Here is a 6,823-nt window from a genome sequence, read left to right on the forward strand (position 1 = left end):
AGGAGAGAGGTCGTGTAACAGAGAATCTGGCTTCATGTCAGCACAGAATCAGTCTTCATGTCATAGCAGAGAATCAGGCTTCACGTCACCCACCACTGGAACAGGCCACTGTCACACATTTAGGCCCTGGCACCCAGACAGAGGAGAGGTTCATTCAACTTTGGGTTGCCCCGCAATATAATGGTAAAATGAAAATAAAAATAGGATTGAATGAGGAAGTGCCCTGGAGTACAATAATATATTGTTAAGGGGAGGTAGTTAATGTCTAATCTGCACAAGGGATGGACAGGTCCTGTGGGATCCATGCCTGGTTCATTTTTATGAACGTCAGATTGTCCACATTGGCTGTAGACAGGCGGCTGCGTTTGTCTGTAATGACGCCCCCTGCCGTGCTGAATACACGTTCAGACAAAACGCTGGCCGCCGGGCAGGCCAGCACCTCCAAGGCATAAAAGGCTAGCTCTGGCCACGTGGACAATTTGGAGACCCAGAAGTTGAATGGGGCCGAACCATCAGTCAGTACGTGGAGGGGTGTGCACAGGTACTGTTCCACCATGTTAGTGAAATGTTGCCTCCTGCTAACACGTTCCGTATCAGGTGGTGGTGCAGTTAGCTGTGGCGTGGTGACAAAACTTTTCCACATCTCTGCCATGCTAACCCTGCCCTCAGAGAAGCTGGCCGTGACACAGCTGCGTTGGCGACCTCTTGCTCCTCCTCTGCCTTCGCCTTGGGCTTCCACTGGTTCCCCTGTGACATTTGTGAATGCTCTCAGTAGCGCGTCTACCAACGTGCGCTTGTACTCGCGCATCTTCCTATCACGCTCCAGTGTAGGAAGTAAGGTGGGCACATTGTCTTTGTACCGGGGATCCAGCAGGGTGGCAACCCAGTAGTCCGCACACGTTAAAATGTGGGCAACTCTGCTGTCGTTGCGCAGGCACTGCAGCATGTAGTCGCTCATGTGTGCCAGGCTGCCCAGAGGTAAGGACAAGCTGTCCTCTGTGGGAGGCGTATCGTCATCGTCCTGTGTTTCCCCCCAGCCACGCACCAGTGATGGGCCCGAGCTGCTTTGGGTGCCACCCCACTGTGAACATGCTTCATCCTCATCCTCGTCCTCCTCGTCCTCCAGTAGTGGGCCCTGTCTGGCCACATTTGTACCTGGCCTCTGGTGTTGCAAAAAACCTCCCTCTGAGTCACTTCGAAGAGACTGGCCTGAAAGTGCTAAAAATGACCCCTCTTCCTCCTCTTCCTCCTGGGCCACCTCCTCTTCTATCATCGCCCTAAGTGTTTTCTCAAGGAGACATAGAAGTGGTATTGTAACGCTGATAACGGCGTCATCGCCACTGGCCATGTTGGTGGAGTACTCGAAACAGCGCAACAGGGCACACAGGTCTCGCATGGAGGCCCAGTCATTGGTGGTGAAGTGGTGCTGTTCCGCAGTGCGACTGACCCGTGCGTGCTGCAGCTGAAATTCCACTATGGCCTGCTGCTGCTCGCACAGTCTGTCCAGCATGTGCAAGGTGGAGTTCCACCTGGTGGGCACATCGCATATGAGGCGGTGAGCGGGAAGGCCGAAGTTACGCTGTAGCGCAGACAGGCGTGCAGCAGCAGGGTGTGAACGGCGGAAGCGCGAACAGACGGCCCGCACTTTATGCAGCAGCTCTGACATGTCGGGGTAGTTGCGAATGAACTTCTGCACCACCAAATTCAGCACATGCGCCAGGCAAGGGATGTGCGTCAAACCGGCTAGTCCCAGAGCTGCAACAAGATTTCGCCCATTATCGCACACCACCAGGCCGGGCTTGATGCTCACCGGCAGCAACCACTCGTCGGTCTGTTGTTCTATACCCCGCCACAACTCCTGTGCGGTGTGGGGCCTGTCCCCCAAACATATGAGTTTCAGAACGGCCTGCTGACGTTTACCCCGGGCTGTGCGGAAGTTGGTGGTGAAGGTGTGTGGCTGACTGGATGAGCAGGTGGAAGAAGAGGAGGAGGAAGCTGAGTAGGAGGAGGAGGAGACAGGAGGCAAAGAATTTTGCCCTGCGATCCTTGGCGGCGGAAGGACGTGCGCCAAACAGCTCTCCGCCTGGGGCCCAGCCGCCACTACATTTACCCAGTGTGCAGTTAGGGAGATATAGCGTCCCTGGCCGTGCTTACTGGTCCACGTATCTGTGGTTAGGTGGACCTTGCCACAAATGGCGTTGCGCAGTGCACACTTGATTTTATCGGACACTTGGTTGTGTAGGGAATCCACGGCTCTCTTGGAGAAGTAGTGGCGGCTGGGAACAACATACTGTGGGACAGCAAGCGACATGAGCTGTTTGAAGCTGTCTGTGTCCACCAGAGCCTAAATGACAGCATTTAATACGCCAGTAGTTTAGAAATGCTGGCATTCAGGGCCAGGGATCGAGGGTGGCTAGGTGGGAATTTACGCTTTCTCTCAAATGTTTGTGAGATGGAGAGCTGAACGTTGCCGTGTGACATGGTTGAGATGCTTGGTGACGCAGGTGGTGGTGTTGGTGGTACATCCCATGTTTGCTGGGCGGCAGGTGCCAACGTTCCTCCAGAGGCGGAGGAAGAGGCCGAGGCGGCGGCAGCAGCAGAAGAGGTTGAGGCGGCAGCAGCAGAAGAGGTAGCAGGGGGAGCCTGAGTGACTTCCTTGTTTTTAAGGTGTTTACTCCACTGCAGTTCATGCTTTGCATGCAGGTGCCTGGTCATGCAGGTTGTGCTAAGGTTCAGAACGTTAATGCCTCGCTTCAGGCTCTGATGGCACAGCGTGCAAACCACTCGGGTCTTGTCGTCAGCACATTGTTTAAAGAAGTGCCATGCCAGGGAACTCCTTTGGGGTGCTCGGTCCCAGATGGCGGCGGTCAGTAGCAGGCGGAGTCTCTTGGCGGCGGGTGTTCTGATTTTGCCCACTGCTCCTTCTTTGTCTTTTGCTACGCTGTTGGCCCGGTCTCACCACTGCCTCTTCCTCCGAATTCTGAAAGTCAGTGGCACGACCTTCATTCCATGTGGGGTCTAGGACCTCATTGTCCCCTGCATCGTCTTCCACCCAGTCTTCCTCCCTGACCTCCTGTTCAGTCTGCACACTGCAGAAAGACGCAGCAGTTGGCACCTGTGTTTCGTCATCATCAGAGACGTGCTGAGGTGGTATTCCCATGTCCTCATCATCAGGAAACATAAGTGGTTGTGCGTTAGTGCATTCTATCTCTTCCACCCCTGGGGAAGGGCTAGGTGGATGCCCTTGGGAAACCCTGGCAGCAGAGTCTTCAAACAGCATAAGAGACTGCTGCATAACTTGAGGCTCAGACAGTTTCCCTGATATGCATGGGGGTGATGTGACAGACTGATGGGCTTGGTTTTCATGCGCCATCTGTGCGCTTTCTGCAGAAGACTGGGTGGGAGATAATGTGAACGTGCTGAATGCACTGTCGGCCACCCAATTGACTAATGCCTGTACCTGCTCAGGCCTTACCATCCTTAGAACGGCATTGGGCCCCACCAAATATCCCTGTAAATTCTGGTGGCTACTGGGACCTGAGGTAGTTGGTACACTAGGACGTGTGGCTGTGGCAGAACGGCCACGTCCTCTCCCAGCACCAGAGGGTCCACTAACACCACCACGACCATGTCCACGTCCGCGTCCCTTTTCAGATGTTTTCCTCATTGTTCCCGTTCACCACAATTTTGAAAATGGCAAATTTGGGAATACTTTTTCAACCCAGAACAAAAACTGTGCTTTTACGGTCACTACAAATAATTTGACCAGCTAAAACAGTACAGATTTGGTTGAATATAAATGTGAGGCCTATTTTTTTCGCGCTGTGTGACAGATATACCTTTAATCACAGAATTAGACTTGTATCTGCACGGTAGCGTGTGTGTTAAAGCGAACCTTTAACCTCATTTTCACTTTATAAACTAGCAACAGTACCTTATAGTATCTTCAGTGTGTTCTTATACATGTTAGTGCCGCTTTCCTGCGATGTTTATTCTTGAAAAAATCGTCTTATAAAGTTCACATTTCCTGCTCCAACAGTCACGCAACTTTAAATCTATCCTAGATTGAAGGTGCTGATAGTGTCATTCTGAAAAACGTAACACACACGCTACCGTGCAGATACAAGTCTAATTCTGTGATTAAAGGTATATCTGTCACACAGCGCGTAAAAAATAGGCCTCACATAAGACGGCGCATGCGCAGGATTCACAAGCGCGGTCCCGGCGACTGAGCCGGCTGTCAATTACAGAGCATAGAGGCGGGGTTAGGGCAGAGGAGGTACAGCCAGAGGTGAGGGAAGGGATACCCCCTTGACTTGTTGCATGACTGTTGGAGCAGGAAATGTGAACTTTATAAGACGATTTTTTCAAGAATAAACATCGCAGGAAAGCGGCACTAACATGTATAAGAACACACTGAAGATAATCTATAAAGGTACTGTTGCTAGTTTATAAAGTGAAAATGATGTGAAAGGTTCGCTTTAAGTTTTTCAGAATGACACTATCAGCACCTTGAATCTAAGATATCCTTTTTGGGATAGATTTAAAGTAGGCCTGATATAGCAGAAACTACTAATTTTGAGAATGGCAAATTTGGGAATAGTTTTTAAACCCAGAACAAAAACTGTGCTTTTACGGTCACTACAAATAATTTGACCAGCTGAAACAGTACAGATTTGGTTGAATAGAAATGTGAGGCCTATTTTTTACGCGCTGTGTGACAGATATACCTTTAATCACAGAATTAGACTTGTATCTGCACGGTAGCGTGTGTGTTACGTTTTTCAGAATGACACTATCAGCACCTACAATCTAGGATAGATTTAAAGTAGGCCTGATATAGCAGAAACTACTAATTTTGAGAATGGCAAATTTGGGAATAGTTTTTAAACCCAGAACAAAAACTGTGCTTTTACGGTCACTACAAATAATTTGACCAGCTGAAACAGTACAGATTTGGTTGAATAGAAATGTGAGGCCTATTTTTTACGCGCTGTGTGACAGATATACCTTTAATCACAGAATTAGACTTGTATCTGCACGGTAGCGTGTGTGTTACGTTTTTCAGAATGACACTATCAGCACCTACAATCTAGGATAGATTTAAAGTAGGCCTGATATAGCAGAAACTACTAATTTTGAGAATGGCAAATTTGGGAATAGTTTTTCAACCCAGAACAAAAACTGTGCTTTTACGGTCACTACAAATAATTTGACCAGCTAAAACAGTACAGATTTGGTTGAATAGAAATGTGAGGCCTATTTTTTACGCGCTGTGTGACAGATATACCTTTAATCACAGAATTAGACTTGTATCTGCACGGTAGCGTGTGTGTTAAGTTTTTCAGAATGACACTATCAGCACCTTGAATCTAAGATATCCTTTTTGGGATAGATTTAAAGTAGGCCTGATATAGCAGAAACTACTAATTTTGAGAATGACAAATTTGGGAATAGTTTTTCAACCCAGAACAAAAACTGTGCTTTTACGGTCACTACAAATAACTTGACCAGCTAAAACAGTACTGATTTGGGGGAATATAAATGTCAGGTCTATTTTTTAGGCGCTGGGTGACAGGCTCAACTTGCCCCTGATGTAGTATATGGCCAAAAAATAACCACACTATTGTTGGTTAAATGCACTTGGGTGACACAGGCTCAGCCTGCACCTGATGTAGTAAATGGCCATAAAATAACCACACTGTTGATGGTTAAATGCACTTGGGTGACACAGGCTCAGCCTGCACCTGATGTAGTATATGGCCAAAAAATAACCACACTGTTGATGGTTAAATGCACTTGGGTGACACAGGCTCAGCCTGCACCTGATGTAGTATATGGCCAAAAAATAACCACACTGTTGATGGATAAATGCACTTGGGTGACACAGGCTCAGCCTGCAGCTGATGTAGTATATGACCAAAAATAACCACACTGTTGATAATTAAATGCACTTGGGTGACACAGGCTCAGCCTGCAGCTGATGTAGGATATAGCAAAAAATAACCGCACTTGGTGGTAGCTTGTGCTGGCGCACCACAAGCCACAAAGTGGCCGCCGATCACCTTAGAAAAAAGTGATATAAAAACGCTCTGGGCAGCCTAAAAAAAGTGAACAATTCAATATTAGCACTTCAATGATCCACAGCTGGAGATCGATCACTGAATTAAGTCTTTTGGAGGAGTTAATCTGCCTAATCTCGCCTTAACGTCGCAGCAGCAACCTCTCCCTATGCTTGAATCAGCAGAGTGACGTGCAGCGCTACGTGACCCAAGCTTATATAGAGGCTGGGTCACATGCTGCACTGGCCAATCACAGCCATGCCAATAGTAGGCAAGGCTGTGATGGCCTCTTGGGGCAAGTAGTATGACGCTTGTTGATTGGCTGCTTTGCAGCCTTTCAAAAAGCGCCAAGAAAGTGCCGAACACCGAACCCGAACCCAGACTTTTACGAAAATGTTTGGGTTCGCTCATCCCTAGTTATGACCCCTTACAACAATTTAAGCAAATATATGTTAGAAAATCTCAATGCTGCTCCTTCTCTTCTGTATGCTGGCGTGTCTCCAGACAGCAGTTTAAGATTATATATATGGTGTTGCCATATTCAGGAAAAAATGTATAACAAATTGTGTAGTGTGTTATCTCCTATTAGCCCTTTTGAAAATAAAAAGAATTGGGGCTAAAGCAATATTAAAAAAAGTAAATTTTAAATTTTCACAGTCATGCGTTTCTAAATTCTATGAAACACTTGTTGGGTCAAAGCATTCACTTCACCCTTAGATTTATTTGCTTGAGGGATGTAGTTTCCAAAATGGGGTCAATTT

This window comes from Bufo bufo, chromosome 1 (assembly GCF_905171765.1).
Source record: "Bufo bufo chromosome 1, aBufBuf1.1, whole genome shotgun sequence".
Classification (NCBI taxonomy): domain Eukaryota; kingdom Metazoa; phylum Chordata; class Amphibia; order Anura; family Bufonidae; genus Bufo; species Bufo bufo.